The sequence below is a fragment of the Oryctolagus cuniculus genome, chromosome 7 (genome assembly GCF_051225735.1).
Source record: "Oryctolagus cuniculus isolate XC-2025 breed Fujian yellow rabbit chromosome 7, ASM5122573v1, whole genome shotgun sequence".
NCBI lineage: Eukaryota > Metazoa > Chordata > Mammalia > Lagomorpha > Leporidae > Oryctolagus > Oryctolagus cuniculus.
In genome coordinates this window covers 22,281,448-22,300,517 of record NC_142873.1, presented here as the reverse complement: position 1 = coordinate 22,300,517, position 19,070 = coordinate 22,281,448, and the positions used below count along the sequence as shown (strand labels likewise).

At 53.5% G+C, this 19,070-nt stretch overlaps 1 protein-coding gene and 1 long non-coding RNA gene across 9 annotated transcripts in view; one reads left to right on the top strand and one right to left on the bottom strand.

Moving 5' to 3' along the window:
• LOC127493535 (uncharacterized) overlaps positions 1–6,064 on the top strand; it is a 29,280-nt gene extending 23,216 nt beyond the window's left edge. Inside the window, exon 3 of the long non-coding RNA XR_016210388.1 lies at positions 5,632–6,064. This is a non-coding gene — a long non-coding RNA (uncharacterized LOC127493535). The remainder of the gene's footprint in view (positions 1–5,631) is intronic.
• Positions 1–19,070, bottom strand: part of PRKAG2 (protein kinase AMP-activated non-catalytic subunit gamma 2) — a 312,250-nt gene that overhangs the window by 117,946 nt on the left and 175,234 nt on the right. The gene's annotated exons all lie outside the window — the stretch shown is intronic.

The window sequence follows — 19,070 nt, the reverse complement described above, 5'->3', positions numbered from 1 at the left end:
GCCATTCTGGACCCTCACAGCAGCCAGAACAGGTGGCTCCCCTCTGAGCTCCTGCCCCTCCACACAGAGCCCTGCCCTGGCACCTTCCTGCGGGCCGCGTGTGCAGGTGACCTGATGGGTTGGAACAGAAAGGGATGCGCTGGGCGTGTTAAGGCTCAAAAGCCTGTGCCGCCCACCACATCGTACTGGTCTGTGGTAGCACCATGAGCGACCCCCTTTTGGTCGTCAGGCAGCGGGAAGGAAGGCTGGTCTCTGGTCTCTAATTGCCCCTCAGCCCCAGTGGTGGAAAGCACAGAAGTCCATCCACTCTCGGGGCACAGTCGACCCGAGCCCTTCGAATCCCAGACCAAGCTCAGACTTTTTTTTTTTTTTTTTTGGTCTCAAAGCACATCCATACAGGCCTCTTCAAAATTCCAGAGGCACACTACAAGTGCGCATGTCCCTGAGCCCCCTATTCTGTTTCTGGGAATTCCTTCCACAGACATCACTGCCTCACTGCTGAGCACATGGGGTTATGCATTACACTGCTGCCCTAATAGCAGAGCCTGGAGACACAGACGCTGCTGAGAGGGAGCGGGGAGAGGAGGAGGAGGAGGTGGCGGCAGCGGTGAAATAAATCATGCTGGCGCATCCGCACCGGCAGCAGGATGCACCAAAGCCTGGTTCTTTTCATCTCCAACACAAAGTGGTGCATGAAAAAAGCCAAGTGCGGAGCCATCTGTGCCCAACGAGGCCATTTGTGGCTTTAAAAAGGAGAGAAGGGCTTTACATATTACAGCGTGCATACGCTCAGTCTGTCTGCAAACGCTCAGGAGGTCTCCAGGGAAGGGACCAACTGGTAGGGAAGGCTTTCACCCTGCACCCTGCTCTGCTGATTACATTTTACACGCGAGGCTGTATCTGCTGTTTCGAGAAGACTCTGCTCCGCTCCTGACTTGCGCTGGGGATGCTGGAGTTAAGCCCTCCGCCGCCTCCTGTGCCCTGGTCCCACCCGAAGCCTGACTTCGAGCTTTTGGTGTGTGGTGTCTCCGTGTGACAGCTCACAGTCACTGCCCCCCGCCATTTCTATATCTTGGTCTCACTCTTCGAAAACTATCCCACTGCTGTTGCGTAAGGGACCTCATAGTCAGCAAAAAGACGCCTCTCTAGTTGGCAGGGTGCACAGTGTTTCTCTTTCAAGTGTAAATTATTTAAAGAGACGTGACTAAGTGGCTTGCCTCTAAGAGGTCTCTTTGAAGCACAAAACACAGTGGTGTCTGCATCCCCCGGGGCCCCTGGCCCTTTGTGAGGGCTGGGATGCTCCTCACCCACTGTCCGAGGAAGGCCAGCGAGAGGGCGAGGTGCGGAAGGCCGGCGGCCACAGACACAGCCTGGCAGAGGTGTTTTGGATGGGGAGAAGGAAAAGCGGACTTCTCAGCTGCTGCTGGGAACCCCTTGTTTCTGGTGGGACTGACGCACTGACTCGCCATCGCTCTCACTGAAATCTTCCCAAGCTCAAAAGATGCTTCCGGAGCTGGCGCTGTGGCTTAGCAGGTAAAGCCACTACCTGAGACACCAGCATCCCATATGGGCGCTGGTTCCAGCTCCGGCTGCTCCACTTTGGACCCAGCTCCCTGATGATGGCCTCGGAAAAGCAGCACAAGTTGGTACAAGCACTTGGGCCCCTGCACCCACATGGGCGACTGGGATGAAGAGCTGTCTGGAGCCAAAGACGTGCCCCCTCTTCTCATGGGGGCCTGAGATATCCTTAGCAGGGGTCGAGCTGTGTACACCCCAACTTTTACAGGGAGCCTTATTGTCGGCCGAGAGGGAGGGGGCGGGCTACCAACCCACTTTACAGATGCAGAAACTAGACTGGAGGAAGCTGAGTTAACAGACTGAGCCAGTCCACAGCAGAGGTCACACCTGACTCCAAACTCTAGTCTCCGGGTCACGATTAAACTGGGATATCACCAACCGAGACAACCCGGGATTTAAAATCCCATTTCAGCTGGGTGAATTACTCTTCTAGAAAGCGAGGTTTCACAGGCTGACCAGAAGAAGAGCCCACAGGGCGCTGGGTGCCCGAGATGAGAGCTAAGAGGTGCGGGGGAGGGGGTGGGTACGGACAGGGTGCTTCCTGCCGTCGGGTGGCCTTGGCCTTTCTCCAGAGGCATTTTTCTTCGGGTTGGATCAGCCAGAAAGAGCAGAGACAACGGGCAACAGAGAAGGGACTTGGATTCAAGTTGGTACTGCCGAGTCAGCATGGGGGAAACTGTCTTGTGGCAGCCAAGTGGGGCAGGTGAGAATGAGATTCCCGAACTCCCTCTCTGCTTGGATACTGGTGTCGCAATGCATACACACAGAGCAAAAGAGGCCACGCGGACACACTCCCCGACTCCTTGTGACGACACCGCTTTACTTCTTAATCACAGGGTAAGCTGCCACATTCAGACCCTGCAGGAGCTCCCCGTGTCTGCCAGGCCACAGTGCAGGTGTGGAAAGAGACGTGCGTCAAGATCGGCCAGACGGAGTCTCAGCTCTCAGCCTGGCTGGGGAGGCAGGACAAGGGCAGTACGCGTGGTGCAGTGGTTCCCATGTTGCACCCCTTACTCCCTACCCCTTACTCCACTGCCTCCCATTCTGATTCCAGCTTACTGCTGATGTGTACCTTAGGAAGCAGCCGGTGATGTCTCAAGTAACTGGGTCTTTGCCACCCACTTGGGACACCCGGACAGAGTTCCAGGCTCCTTCCTGACTTTGGCCTGGCCCAGCCCTAGCTGTTGCGGGCATATGGGGAGTGAGGCAGCAGACAGGAGAGATCTCTGTCCTTCTCTCTGTCTCACTGCCTTTCAGATAAATGAAGATGTTTTAAATTTCCAAATTATTTAAAGAACCCAAAAAGCGAACCCAAGAATACCACGCAACAAGCCTTGACTGTCACATGCAAGGCTTGCCGAAGCCAAGGGAGCTCAGGGAGGAAACACGGGATTTAAAATCACATTTCAGCTGGGTGAATTACTCTTCCAGAAAGCAGAGGCTGCAGGGGAGGGCACGCTTCACAGAAACACCTGAGGATTGGCCCTCAGATCTGGGAAGCAAAATGAAGCTGCTCCCAACTCGGGCAAATTCCCTAGGGGCCCAGAAGGGCCTGGCTAGCCGTGGCAGCAACCCGGGAAGGCTCTGGCCGGCCGCAGGACAGACAGGCTCTCCGGTCTGCTTCTCCTGAGCAGGCGTCTCCCTTCCTCTGCTTCTCCAGGACTCTGTTCAGGGCGCCGTCAGCTCTGCGGGGAACAACGCCGTTGATTTTCCTGGGGCCACAGCCAGGCCCAGTGAATAGGCCCAGTGAGTGAACACAAACTGCTCCTGGCAGCCCCACACAACACCACGCAAGTGGCTCCAGACACCAGGGAGCCATGAGCTAGTGACTTCACAGGGCTTGGCTGTCCCTCCTGGCGGGAGCCACGTCTAGAGAGAAGGGGGAGGAGAGAGGAGAACAGAGGTGCCGCTGGCAGGAAGTGGCCACCAGCCTGCAGAGAATACCTGGGGTGTGGAGAGGAACCCTGGGTGTCAGAAGCATCCAGCCCAAGGCCTGGTTTTGCTACAAAGTAGCCTTGGTGAAAAGAAGCCAGGTAGACCAGATGGCTACATGGAACCCTCCAGCCCGCTGTGCTACATCAGTGGGATGAGCTGCAGCCACTGGCCTTTTGCATGCATGGAGTTGGGAATGACAAGGAAGAAGGAAAAAAATTCTTTTTGTTGACTGTTGTTCCAGAAGGCAAGCAGTGAATTTACTCTGGATGGCGGGGTTGTTTATGTGGGGTTTTTAAACCACTAACCGCTCATCACAGAGATGACGGGTTGGTGGTGTTCCTGACTTTGGAGGGATGACGGCGAGGGTCACAAAGGGGACAGCAGCACAGGGAGGGTGCCAAACCCAAGTGCCACAGCAGGATTGCTTACGGCCAAGGCCCCAGGTCCTGGAGAGGGAGTTACAAGGGACACAATGCGATACTCATAAGTGGTGCGTGTACAGCGGGGTCTGAGCGAGCTGCGGCAGCAGAACCAGCATCGACTGCGTGTTCGCCGAGGGTCTTCTCTTGAGGAGGGCGTGCATGGCTTTCATTTCTCAGGGCCTGGTTTCTCGGCTTTCCCTCTGGCCTGGTTCCCCGGACCCCACCATGCACTGTCTCCTCTTCTGTCTGCCTCTGACAGGCTGTGGGAGCTGGCTCCCTGGCCTGCTGGCTCTGGCGTGGTTTTGGTCAGTGCAGGGCACTGGCAGAAACCTGGGGGTCTGGAGAAGATGGGGGTTCTCCCCGGACCTCCTAGCCTCCACCTGCTGGCCTTGGCCTTCAGCAACATCTCCTTCCCTGGGCTCTTCAGGCCTGGGTAGTAACAGGCTCCTCTCTTGCCATCCCTCCCTACTGGCTCCCAAAACCCTGGGAGCCATACCTCTGGGAGGCCTATGCAGAGCCCCAGCCCAATGTGCCTGTGTTTCCCAGCCCGAATGATACGACCTGCAGCCTCCACTCCCAAACCACAGTGAGGGACTGCTCAGTGCAGCGGAAGGCACAGAGCCCTGGAGCCCACAAACCTGGGTCTGACCCTAAATGCACCCCTCGGGCTGTTGGTGGCTTCAGCGGGGCTGGCGCAGCTCAGGCCCTCGGTTTATTACTAGACAACATGAGCCACCCAGGGGCTTTCTGTGATGAGTCAGAGCACCCGGAACACCAGCTCCCACGGTATGTCCTCAGTGATCGGGAGCTGCCATCAACAGCCGACAAGACTTTAGGGAGAGAGACCCCGTTGGCAGAGACCTGGCTGTGCTGTGCTGTCTCTGGCGGTCTGTGATGCTCAGGAGGGGAGGAGTTTGACCCAGCTGACGTTCAAATCTGGGGTCACCCCGCCCCAGCTTGCTCTGGTGTGGTGAGGGGGTGAGAAATGCCCACCTGCCCCTCTTGGCAAGTTGGGGGTTTTCCTGTGGGCAGTCCTGGCCATCGCTACCACACGGATACTCAACTCACGGTCTGCCAAGGTGAAGTCTCAGGGGCGTCAAAGACTGTCATGGGCTTTCCCCCACTCAGATCTGATGGCTTAAGGCAGGTACAAAGGTTGGAGAGTGCAGAAGCCCACTCAGCGGGGTTTGCCTGGGGTGGGTATTCCACGACACTGACACGGAGGCCAAGGACAGTCACTCCCGGGACCCAGTGAAGGGCTGCTGTCTGGGTGACCCCAAAGCAGGAATGCTGTCCACAGATCAGGCCTGCCCGTGAGACAAGCGACATCCTAATACCCTTTTTTCTCATAAATCCATTTTCCTCCTTTCCCCTCAGCCTGCTACTTGAGTCCCCAGGTCATTCTTCAAGACAGTTTCTAAAGGACCTGCTTTGGTGGGATGCATTTTACCTGTGCCGCCTCACCTGCCCCACCCCACCCCCGGCCCACAGACCCTGGGAGACCACCGCACTGGGGATGCTCCACCCAGACCACCCCGAGCTTCTCCTTGAGAACCACTCTTGCAGTCAAGCGTTTTAGTTTCAGAACCCCCAACCCTCTTTAAAATGCTATTTGCTTTAACATGGAATAAGTCTGCTATTGTTATTTGTAAGTCAGTTATTATTTTAAAATGTTCCATTTCAATTTCTCATGCAGTGACTATGGACACACAGGAAGGACCACATCAACAAGAGCTCTTTGGATCCAGTGCTCTGGCATAAAACTGTGGGTAAAGCTGCTGCCTGCAGTGCCTGCATCCCAAGTGGGCGCTGGTTTGAGTCCCGGCTGCTCCACTTCTTCTTCTTTTTTTTTTTTTTTTTTCAATTTTCTGCCGGGGGTGGGTGCCACTTCTGATCCAGCTCTCAGCTGTGGCCCGGGAAAGCAGTAGAAGATGGCCTAAGTCCTTGGGCCCCTGCAACCACGTGGGAGACCTGGAAGAAGCTCCTGGCTCCTGACTTTGAATCGGTTGAGCTCCAGCCGTTGCGGCCGTTTGGGGAGTGAACCAGAGGATGGAAGACACTTCTCCCTCCCCCCCGCCCCGTAACTCTGCCTTTCAAATAAGTAAATAAATCTTAAAAACAAAACAAAACAAGAGCTCTTTGGGATCCTCAATCCTTTCTCTGAAGCAGTTTCTCTCCAATCTATACATAGTTTTTGCAAATGTCTTCAATGTCTGACTTATGTTAACACGCTAGATTCTTCTACCTGTTTCTGGATTCAACCTGTTCATTGCATGGTTATGGGTGAAGTAGATGGAAAAAAAAAAAAAAAAACTTAGCCTCACTTAGTTAGCAGAGAAACCACAAGATCCTGTGAATGAGACTTGGGGCCCAGAGGGGTCCTTGGACCTCACTCTCAGAACCCATATTATATCCACAGAATTATGCCCACATTATGTCCAGCCCGATTATGTCCACAGAATCCCCCCCAGGACCGGCACTGTGGCACAGTGCCCCAGCCTGCAGCGTCGGCATCCCATATGGGCGCCAGTTCTAGTCCGGCTGCTCCACTTCTGATCCAGCTCTCTGCTATTGCCTGGGAATGCAGTAGAAGATGGGCCAACTTCTTGGGCCCCTGCACCCATGTGGGAGACCTGGAAGAAGCTCCTGGCTCCTGGCTTCAGATCAGCTCAGCTCTGGCTGTTGTGGTCATTTGGGGAGTGAACCAGCGAATGGAAAACCTCTCTCTTTCTCTCTCTGGCTCTACCTCTTTCTGTAACTCTGTCTTTCAAATAAAATAAAATAAATCTTTAAAAAAAAGAAGCCCCACCCACTTATTTTTGTTTTAAATATATAGTTAATTTTTCTTTGGTAGAAGTTATTCCATTCAGTGACTTTTCAAAGATGTGTATGCATGTATGTATTTATTTATTTATATCTACTTGAAAGGCAGAGAGAAGGGGGGGGGAGAGAGAGGGGCAGAGACAGATCTATCTACTGGTTCACTTCCTAAATGCCTACAACAGCCTGGGCTGGGCCAGGACAAAGCCAGGAGCCAAGAACTCCACCCCGGCCTCCCATGTGGGTGGCAGGAGCTGCATGACTGAAAGCAGGGGAAGTGGGACTTGAACCAGCACCTCCATGTGGGATGCAGGCCTCCCAAGCGGTGCTTGACTTGTGGTACCACAACGCTGGCCCCAAGCCCACTTGCTTCTACCTGCTCTTTCCTCTGTTCCCCGCAGTCCTCTGCTCCCCGCGGAGGCACCGGCACCCTTGGCTGGTGCCGCGTAACTGAAAACAGGCCATCCCTCAGTGCTCACATCATGTGATGTTTTGCTCCCCTTCACACGATGATATCCAGTTTGTGTTGGGGTTTCTCGTGGCGCCAAGCACAGCGCTAAGCATTTGTACCAGTTGTTGTGGGATGATTTTCCTTAGCAGAGCTTGAATTCACTGAGGACACACACACAACAAGAGATGACACAAGAGAATTTCAGGCACGGTTCAGAGACAGAGGTGTTTCTGTCCAGGGTTTTCAAGGCCTGCCAAATCACATGGCTGTGTCTGAAGAACACCCCACCCTCTTCCTCCTCTCAATTGGAAAATCAAGTCCCCCAAATTACATCGACTGCTGAGCAGGTGCTGCTGGAGTACTTTCAGAGCAGAGTTCCTCCCCCAACGTGGAGCCCCACGACCAGAGCACGTGGGCTTGGGAGGCTCTGCTTGGAGCTACTTTACGTCTCCCGCTTCCCTCAATGGCCCACAAGATTGTCCATGTCTTACAGACACTAAGAGGCCCAGCATCAGAGGGCTCATGTGTTTGGTCTAAACTGTTGGGCATACCTGATCCATTTTGGTGTGGTGTCTGTGAACTTCTCAGGAACTCTGTGGTGTGCTAGAGACACCCTCAGAAAGTCCTGGCACGGCCAATTCACAGCCCACTGTGATGGCCATGCCCTAGACCAGCCTGATCACACCAGTCCTGAGGGGTCTGGAACACACAGAATCTCACATGAGTGGCCAGAGGTAGCCCAAGATTCAGGCTGAAGCAGTGTGGCCCCTTGGCATTGCTTCTGCAAAAATGGCCTAGAGAAAACCTCCTTACTCTGATACAAATCCAATCAGGCTCTTTTTATTTATTCATTTATTTTGAGAGATGGGGGGAGAAAGAGAGAAAGAGAGAGAGAGAGAGAGAGACCAGAGACAGAGACAGAGAGCTTTATCTGCTGGCTAATTTCCCAGAAGCCTGCAATAGTCAGGCCTGGGCCAGGTCAAAGCCATGATCTCCCACTTGGGTGGCAGGAATCCAGCCCCTTGAGCTGTCACTTGCTGCCTCCCAAGCTGTGCACTAGCAGGAAGCTGGAATCAGGAGCCAGAGTTGGGAATTGGAATCCAGGCACTCCGATGTGGGCCAAGCACATTTTAACTGCTAGGTCAACTGTCCATCCCCAGGTTATTTTATGAGGATCACAACCCCCTCACCCACATTCAGGTCTGATGATTTCACTGAGTTTGCAGAAAATGCCCTGCTTAAGGCCTCTGAGCAGGGAGCTCTGGCCAACACGGTGTTTATGACACCCTTTTATTGTGAATGGAAAACCCGTCTTGATTTTATGAGGCCCGAACACAGAAGCTGTGAAGACCAAAACCGAAAGGCAGGAAGAAGAGCAGAGAACCCAGAAAAGGAGGAAGGAAACTCAGTTCACAATTACCCTCAAAAGAGTACATTTTTTCCTCCAAGTAATTTTTCTTTAACTTTCTTTCTTCACGTATGTGAATGGCACTTACTGTTTTATGACCCAAGTGGAGTGTGCTTGTTTATAAAACCTCAAAATGCATTGTTTGCATTCAGTGGCTGCCACCCTTCTCTGATATCTTCAGAAACAGTGATTAGTGGGATGCAGGGTTGGGCTGGCAGGCTTGGACAGCGCCTGGCTGATTCTAACTATGTGTTTGTGAATAAATGTTGTCTTGAAATCGTTCAACTTTCTGTGCTATCCTCTGGAAATTTTTTTTAACTAGGCACCAACTGTGCTATTGACAAAGGGGACTGCAGTAGAAGAGGGGTTATTAGCAAAAGCAGGAGGGCCAGAGAAGGAGTTGGCATACCTACCAGGGCACCTATTTATACTGATGTCAGTGTATTCTAAAAACAAGATAACAAGCAGTATATATAATTCTCCCATCCCCCTCACAAGAAGTCCTATTAGTGGCTTCTTAGATACTGGGTCCTTGAGCACAGCAGGCTTTGCTCTCCCCAGTGGGGACCTTGGCCTACCCGTGCTCCCCTGACTTCCAGATGCCAGTGCACCCCCTCAGGGAGCTGAGGGCAGTGAGACTCAAGGTTCACTTTGAGTGCCTGTGGGCTGGTCAGCAGATCTTGTTCTAGGGTCACAAGCCACACCCTTGGCCCTACCAGGGCTAGTCTACAGACCCGTTCACTCCGGCAGGGAGAGGTCGGGGCAGGAATGGAAGGTGTGGCTCGGGGCACATTTGCAGGGAGGTGGCTGGACGTGAGCCAGACCCTGCTTGGTGGTAAGTCTCAAGTGCTCCAGGACACAGGGTTGTGGCAGAGCCTGCGGGTGCAAGAGGTTATCTAAGCTGCAGCCATGCCTCATCCGTGACTTCCGGGAGGACTACAGACCCACCACTGGTCTGTCCAGCAGTGAAAGCTGGCCTGGGCTGTCAATAAATTCAGCAGGGTAGGATGGTAAGAAAGGGGAGCCCTGAGGCAGGAATCCTGCAAGAAATCCCTTCACCCGTGTTTCCTTCTGGACTAGGCAAGGGAGCTTGGAAAAGATCAAAGGCAGGGTTGGTCTCAGTCTAAAGGAGTAGAAAGTGGCATCACCAGGAAGTTCGCGTGAAAATCTGGGGGCCCTGGTGAGCCTCAGGCGCGGGCTCGGCTTTGAAGTCTGAACTCCGGCGGTGGGTTTCCAGGTCCTTCTTGTTTGGGCGGGACCAACCATGTTTTGTGTGTGGGGACTCTCCCAGGGCTTGAACTTGCCTGGGGGGAAACTGGGCTTCCTGGCCTCGGAGGTCTGGGTTTCTGTGGGAATCGTGGCAGGCACCTGTTCCCCTCTAGGGATGTTTGTGCGGCCCAGCTCTGCACATGTGGTCTGCATTTGTCCCAAGCCAATGATGACCTGCTCTGCAGCTCAAGGCTGAAGATCCCTAGAGAGCCCTCATGCTTCTCCCACGCGCTTTGGCTCCCTTTCTGCCTCTGTTCCCTATGGGTTTGGCTCAAAACCCATGATCTGGGCAGCCCCCAATCTCCATGCCCAGGAAGTCGAAGCCAAGACGCTGAGAAGAATGCTTGTGAGCACCGAGATGGTGGGGAAGCTCCGAGGCCACAGTTTCCAAACCTGCCTGGGCACAAGGATTATCTGGGAACTTGGAGAATCCATATTCCCAGGCCCTGAAGATTCTGATTGAGTGGGGTGGAGCGGGGGTGGGGGTGGGGAGCCTGGGGATCCGTTTTTAAAGCTCCCCAGGCGGCCTGCACAGTTACACAAGTTTTGGAACCCTTCATTTACTCCAACTCCCTCATTTTCCAGATAAGAAACTTCCAAAGTAATTTCTAGTTTCCATTCTTTGTGGCCGTGCGGCCTCAGGGCCTCAGCCCTCTTTCTCACAGTCCCTTCCTTGTGAAGTCCCAAGGCCCCTGCTTGCTCCCCAGCATTAACTGTTCCTCGTGCAGCCCCCTGCAGGGGCTCCTGGATCACGCAAGCGTCGTGCACACTAGGCGTCCTGCAGTAGTCGGCCAGCTCTGCTGGGTGCCCCTCTCTTTTCAGCTGACTGCTCTGAGACCCAGATCTGAACGAGGTAGAATCAATCACCTACTTCCTAAAAGAGGGTTTCTCATCGCTCTAGGACTCTCCTACTCCAGGATCCCTCTGCCAGGGGCAGGGTCTCTGGGCTCTTGATTGGAATTGGCACAAATATCTCAATGACTGGCTCTGGCCCTCCTTGAGCTGATGCTTAGGGAGTAAGATTGGATAAGGCTGTAGAAACTTAGGACATTTTCTTTCTTTTTTTTTGACAGGCAGAGTGGACAGTGAGAGAGAGAGAGACAGAGAGAAAGGTCTTCCTTTGCCATTGGTTCACCCTCCAATGGCCACCGCGGCTGGCGTGCTGCGGTCGGTGCACCGCGCTGATCCGATGGCAGGAGCCAGGTGCTTCTCCTGGTCTCCCATGGGGTGCAGGGCCCAAGGACTTGGGCCATCCTCCACTGCACTCCCTGGCCACAGCAGAGAGCTGGCCTGGAAGAGGGGCAACCGGGAAAGAATCTGGTGCCTCGACCGGGACTAGAACCCGGTGTGCCGGCGCCGCAAGGCGAGGATTAGCCTAGTGAGCCGCGGCGCCGGCTAGGACATTTTCTAAGGTTCTTGTTTTCCTTGAAGGAATCCAGGAAAAAAGTAGTTTTATGTGGCTTTGTCCACCCAAGAGCATTCTCCACCTAGTCAGTAGATATTTGCATGTGTAAACTGGCAAAGAGAAACAAAACAGAAATGGAGATGGCGGAAGGAAGTGGAAATCTTGTTAAGACTAAGTTTAGGTCAAGCCCAGCGGGGTGGTGCCAGCCGTTGCTGCCTGCTCTGGCCTTTAGAGAAAGCTCACCTTTGCTAAGCTCACCTCAGGATCGAGTTCTACCTCAAGGACCCGAGACCTAACCTGAGTGTGATTTTCGTGTTGGAACTAAAAGGCAATCCTTGGGGGAAGGGCAGAGAGGAAACAAATCTGTCAGCTGCTTTGTGAAAGTGAGAGAGAGAGAGAGAGAGAGAGAGAGACTAGGCAGAGCACTGCCTATGTGAGAACAACTTCTGAAAAACCACTGGCTAGGAATTTGTCAATGAACATAAGCTACTGCAGGCCCGTGTGATTATTGGTATTTGCAGATGTACAAAAGCAACAGGCTGTGCAGATTTATCCGGCTGAACGTGACAGAGTCAGGGTAGTCGTCACCACGGAGAGGCTCACGGGAGGTTAGGATCGACCGTGACCTTCAGGACCAATGGCCCATGACCTCCTTTTATGCTGGAGGAAACACGGGCCCTGAGAAGCCAAGGGTCAGGCCAGGGTCTGTCTACACCTAGCCCAGACACATGGAAGAGAGGATTACATTAGGTTGTTTTGAATCAGTTCTTGGTTACAAGGCCCACTAGGAAGGGGTATGGGTCCAGGGTTAGACAGAGAGTGGCTAGACAGATGTCCCTGCAGGAGTATTGTCTGCACAAGGCTGTGCTGGCCTCTGTGCAAGGCTGAGTGCCGGCAGAGACTTGTGATAATTCCTCATCAGGCAGACACACAGGAGGATCCCCTCCTTCCGAACCTCCTAGCTTTATTTATTTATTTATTTTGTTGTTGGAGGTTGACGCAAGCGATTCCAGTTTATTCCGGTGTTTCTCATACCCTGGGCTTCTGGGGGAGCAGACTGTGTGCTGGTAGTGGGACAGAGCTGAGGCAGGTGCCTGCGGTCAGGGGCACGAGGTCTGTGGTGCACTCTGCTCCTTGGGGACACTCGTGGGCCTGCCTTGGGCTGCCTCTCCAGGGGTCTGCAGCGGTCTGGACTTCTCCCTTCCTAGGCTCCTCCAGCCACCCCCACGCAGGGCACATCCCACTCACTGTAGGGTGCATGGAGTATATGTGTGTATTTGGGGGAGTGAAGGCCATGACCCAGACATGTCAGAGTTGGCATGACACAGGCAGAGGAAGAGCTAAGGCACCTGGGCTTCTCCTTGGGTCCCTGTGAGGACTGTCACGGGCTCTGAGGAAGGAAGGGAAGGCACAGTGCAGTAGGAGACCGACTGGTGCAGCCTCATACTCTCGGGCTGATGCCGAGGTGACCTGTGGGCAGCGGACAGGGTGGAGCCCCTGTGCTCTGCCTGGTCACGTACCTTCTTGGGTCAGGACCATATGTCTATTCAAGCTCAGGAAAGTCATTCAAACCTTGATGCCTCTGAGACGCCTATGTATAGCACAGCATCATTCAGGCAAGTTGTTCGGGCAGAGCTGGCCTGTCTTGTACACGTGGGTACCACTGAGACGTAAAACAGCAGATCTGACTTGGGGATGAGCTAAGATGCACTGAGGAGAAAACTGGGCCGACAGTCGGGTGGAAAATCAGCGTGAAGACTACGTCCACACCACTCCTATGAGACGCCAACTCACTGAGGTTTCCAGAACATGCTTTTGAAAGTCTGAAATTGTACCGTGGTAGAAACACACATTGGCCATAACCTTTCATTTTTCCTTATTTATTCCAGAGGGAAGGAGAAAGGAAGGGGAAAAAGAGGGAGAGACAGTGTGAGTTCGCATCCACAGGTTCACTCTCAGATGCCTTGCAATGGCTGAGACTGAGCCGAAGCCAGGAGCGGGGAACTCAGGACGACTCTCCCACGTGGGGGGCTGGGACCCAACGACGTAAGCCATCGCTGCTGCCTCCAGGGCCTGCGTGTGCAGGAAGCTGGAGCTGGGCACTGAATGCGGGCCCTCCGATGCGGGGAGCCGGGGTCCGGCACCCTGACACGGGGAGCAGGTGTCCGGCACTCTGACATGGGGAGCCGGTGTCCGGCGCTCTGACGCGGGGAGCTGGTGTCCCAATCTCCACCTTAACTGCGAGGCCAAATGCCTGCCACTGTTCCTTGCGCTTTTTCTGCCCTTTCTGCCATACAGTTGCCTGCATCTCTTCACAACTGTGCAAACAGCTCCCCTGCACCCTCAAAGACTGCAGGAGCTCACGGATGATGAAGGTGGCCCCTCTGGCCATACTCAACGGCCCCCAATTTGGACCCATTCCTGGGCTGTTCAGCCTCACCTTGGACCAGACTCTGAATGCTGGATGATCTGGGGGTGGGGGGGCTTTGAGCCGCCAGACCCTTCCCCCAGGTGCGTCCCGGTCTTTTCCAGGTACACAGCTCTCCGGGGACACAAGACCACACAGTTCTCCCAAGCATGATGGAGTGTAGACTCCAGCAGCACAGTTCCCAAACCTCCACCTGGGAAAGGCACACTTGGCTAAGTGGGAGGAGGAGGCTGCGGCTGGGGGCTGGATTCTGTGAGTGTCATTCAAGCCCAGTTCTCTCCCCTTCCTACCCCGCCTCCAGGGCAGGGCAGGCCAGGTGGTGGCCGGCGGCCAGCCACGGGCATTCCCTTCCAGGGAGCTGGCTTCAGCCAGCTGCCATGGGACACAGACCACGGCTCTCCTGGGGCTCTGTTGACTCAACACATCATCTGACACCGCCTGCCAGGCCCTCTGGGTGTGAGGTGCCAGTGAGACGGGTCGGGGAGGCTGGGAAGATGTCCAGGCCACTGCCTCTGCCCACAGCCTGTTTCTAGGGTGCTGTTGCAAGCTCTTACTCCCCTCAGTCACATCGCGAAGAAAGGGGTTGAGGGCGCTATTGCTTATGGCCTTCGGTGACTAATGGGTAAGAGGAGAGGAAGGAAACCTACACAGGAAAGGGAACCAAGTGACTAGGGGTATAAACCAGCTTACTGGCTGGCCCTTTTCAAACACAAGGCAGACTCTCAAACCTAGGCCTGCACCCCAGCAGCACCAACAACAGTGCCGGCAGTGCAGGGCCATGGCACAAGAGCACAGTGGTCGTCCTGGTGCTGTTCACAGAGGGGGATGGGGCCGGCGCTGTGGTGTAGTGGGTAAAGCTGCCACCTGCAGTGCCGGCATCCCATATGGGCGCCAGTTCAAGTCCCAGTTGCTCCACTTCCAATCCAGCTCTCTGCTATGGCCTGGGGAAGCAGTAGAAGATGGCCCGTCGTTGGGTCCCTGTACCCACTTTGGAGACCCAGAGGAAGCTCCTCGCTCCTGGCTTCAGATTGGCACAGCTCTGGCCGTTGCAGCCATCTGGGGAGTGAACCAGTGGATGGAAGACCTTTCTCTCTCTCTGTCTCTGCCTCTCTGTAATTCTGCCTTTCATATAATTTTTTTTTAAAAAATAGGGGTGACAACACAAGCAAAGGGACCCTCTTTGGGGAGCCTGGCAGTCCCAGGGTAGCCGGCATCGGACACACAGTGCCCAGCACTGCCAGAGCTCGTTCTGCGGGAGGGAGGACTCAGGCTGGTGGAGTCTGGAAGTCCCCTCCCCCCTTCCAAATGCCTCATTGCCTGATCCATCTCTGATGACCCGGCCTCCCCTTCCTTCACACTGAGCCTGGAGGGTTCAGTCCTCGTTAATCCTGGCCACCTGCTGACTGCGGGCTCGGATGCAGTTCCTTTACACAGTACCCAAGAGGAGCAGCCATGTGGAAGGTGCAGTGGGAGAGGGGGGTGTCGGGGAGGGTGTCTCCTGGATTCCATTCTGGAGTCAGTGCATGCTAACTCCAGAAATTTCTCTTTGGTGCTGACTCACAGGTTTCTGGAATCGGAATGCTGTGCCGAGGGGAGTATTTTTTTTTTTTTTTGTCTGATTCACTGAGATACCACTATATACCTGTTGGATCGGTTAACTTAAAAAAAAAATACCCATAATTTAACCACACTAAGTGCTGGTTAGGTTTGGAGCAACAGCCACTCTCCTACATCACTGATGGGGATGTAAAATGGTACAGCCCTTCTGGAGAAGATAGGGTGGTTTTTCTTAGAGTTAAACGCGTAATTTATCACATAATCCAGCAATGCTGCTCATAAGGGAAACAAAGACTAAACGTTCACGTGAAAACCTGAATGCATTTGTCTCCAGTGACTTCACTCATGGTTTCCCCAAACTAGGAACGAGCCAGCTGTCCTCCCACTGAGAAATAAACACGCAAAGAGGTGCATCCACGCAATAGAACACCACTCAGCCACAAGAAGGAGGGAACAACTGATACAACAGCACAGATGAATCTCAAATGCATTTTGCTGAATGAAAGAAGCCACAACCAAAAGACTACATGCCATGTTTCCCCACTGGTATGACGTTCTGGAAAACGCAAAACTACAAGGAACAGAAAAAAAGATGAGTGTTGAGCGTGGAGGGAGACCCTGACCCAGAAGGGGCCCTGTGGGAATCTGTGGGGGCAACGGAATCACGCCGAGTGCTGGGGGGAGGGGATTATACCACTGCACCAGGACCTGTTGGTCAAAACTCACAGATCTGTCCGCTGAGAGTGGGTGAACCTTACATGAATTATACCCCCTTAACCCTGACTCTCTACCAAAGTGCTCGCCCGTGAGTGGGCTGGGGGGCTTGACCATGCAGTGGAGGCCAGTGGGAACCTGGTGCTATTTCTGATGGAGACACCCCAGCACTACAGTAAGGGCTGTGCCTCAGCCCTGGGGCCCAGGACCTGCTCGGATAAAAATAGCCGCTGGAATCCCTCTCCCTCTGGCTCAAAGGTCATCTCCCAAAGGAGACAGGATGGAGCCTCGGGAGGGGCGGGGTGGGGGTGAGGCCTTGGCTCTGGGAGCCCTTGGGGCCCAGCGGCCTGGGCACTGCCGCTCAGCCCCTTCCTCCTCTACTGACGACCGGCAGCCACGTTCTGGAGAGAGCTAGAGGGTCTGGCTGGGGAGAAGGAAGAAGGGTCCCACCCTTCCCCACAGAGGCCACGCATGGGCATGGACACGCAGGTCCTGAGGCCCAGAGGTCAGGCTCGCACCCCGCCTGTGACGGGGCTGGGGAGACATGACTTCCCCCGACACTGCTGCCTCTACTAGGGTGGTACCCACTGCTCCGGACAAGTCGGTGAGCGCTGTCGGTGGGCTCTGGCACAGGTCTAAGAACAGAAAAACTGCAACAACCTGTTGTCCAGTGCAGGCCCAGAACCTTTGGTGCCAGAGGCATGAGCCCGGCCGCAAGGGGACCCTGGGGCTCTGCCAGCAGTGCACACAGGTTTCAAGGTGAAGGTGAAGGGGCAAGGTCCCACCCGAGCTCCCCCAGTTCCATCTCCACACCCTGGGGTTGGCCTTGTCTCTCGCTTCATGGTCCACAGGAGGGGTCTGTATCCTTTGTTCATTTTAGAAAAATTGTGGTGTTTGGCTTTTAAAGAAACCTTCTATGCTAAGTACACAAATACTTAAGAATATCCTAGAAATATGTGAGTAAAGCTTCTGAATGCTGGGGTCTGAATGCTTGTGTCTTTCTTCCCTCAATTCATGAGTTGAGTCCTCACTCCCAGTGTCACAGCCTTGGGAAGTGGGGTCTTTGGGAGGGGATCAGGCCATCAGTGTGGAGCTCCATGAAGCAGTTTAGTGCCCTTACACAAGGGACCCTAGAGAGCCCCCTCTGAGGTCACAGGGAAAAGACACCATCTGTGGCCAGGACGCCCTCACTCGACACTCAGTCTGCCAGAACCTTCACCTTGGACTCCCAGCCTCCAGAACTGCGGAAAATTATCATTTTGGTTTTCTATAAATCACCCTATGATATTTTGTTGTAGCAGCCCATGTACGCTAATGCATTAAATAATTTATGTGTTGACCAAAACTGTCTACTTTTAAAAAATTTACATTGGATTGCATTAAAACACGCATAACATAAAACTGACCATGTGTGGTCAAGGCGCACAGGTCCGTGGAACTCAGTCTGTTCTCGGTGTTGTGCAACCACCACCACCACTCATGTGCTGAACTGTCCCATCCATCCAGCAGGAAACCCCGACGCGCTGGACACCGGCTTCTCTCCCCAGCCGCTGGCAACCCCTCTTCCACTTTCTACGGATCTGACTGCTCTCAGGAATCATGCAGCATTCACTCTTTGCTGAATGCACACTTTACTCAGTGCAGTGGTTTCGAGGTTCATTCATGCTGTGCCATGTGTCAGAATTCCTTCTTCTTTAAGGCTGATTAGTATTCCATTCTATTTCACACACATGTATGTACATATACCGTATAGACGCAGAGATTTATATACCACACATGCACACACACATATGTAATATATGCATATGTATATACTATATATGCTATAAACACACTGAGGTGTACACACTACATACTCACACACTTGTGTATATACTATACACACTCAGACTTATACACTACATGCACATGCGTATGTACTACACACATACCAGGTATGGATACTACATACATGCACATGTTTATGTACTATACACACACTGAGGAATATATACTACATACATACACACATGTGTATATCTACTATACACACACTCAGGTGTACACACTACATACACACACGTGCATATCTACTACACACACACTCAGGTGTACACACTACACATGTTCATCTACTGTACACAGAGGTATACACACTACATACGCACACACACAGGAGAGCCCTCCACCTCTTACCCACAATTGCTCTCCCCAATTTCAGTGACCTGTGGCCAACTGCAGCGAGTCTGAAGAGACGAGCGATCCCGTGTTCATGTTTTCAGTTGTGTGCCAGGCTGAGCGGCATTGTGAGATCTCATGCCATCCCTCTCTGTCCCACCCAGAGACAAGAATCGTCATTCTGTCCCACGTGTCCACACTGCAGACACCACTGCCTGTTTGTTAGCTCCTCGGCGGCCACCTGACTCAGGTGTACCGACTCAGAGAGGCGGCGAGGCGGTTGGCAGCAGCCTGGTGCTGCATTGCGCCATCTCTGTCATGCACCTCCCTGCATCTCGTCGTAGGCCTAGATTGTCTCACACCATCACAAGGATCAGAAACGAGTACACTACAAGGTAGTTTGACAGAGAGATCACATTTTCCTAACTGTTGTTACTGGAACAAGGATGGTCCAGGAAGCTTGTGGGAAAACGGACTTAAAATAAGTTTATGTTGGCACAAAAACCTTTGCAATCCACGTGCAGTTTTCCTCATAGCACGCACACATTTCCATAAACACCTTGCAGCCCCCCGGCATACGGCAGGAATTCCTCTGAATAACTATGACTTGGAAGTATCTTACTGTGCCTCAGTAGGAAGTTCAACTCTCCTAGCTATGTGCGGATAGGGAAAGACACAGTAGACACAGGGATCAGGACTGTTCAGTTTCAGGGCCCCACTGGAGGTCCTGGAATATACTCCCCATAGATACGGGTGACTACTGGATACACCACACAGTGCTTGCTTTTCAGCAGACTCCCAAAGAGCTTTGCCATTGTCTTGCTATTGCGTTGTTCTCCCAAGAGATTGTCAGCCTTCTACATCTACAATTTAGTTTTCCTGTGCTTGGCAGCAAGTCGTCATGGCCTGTACAGCCCAGTTCCTGT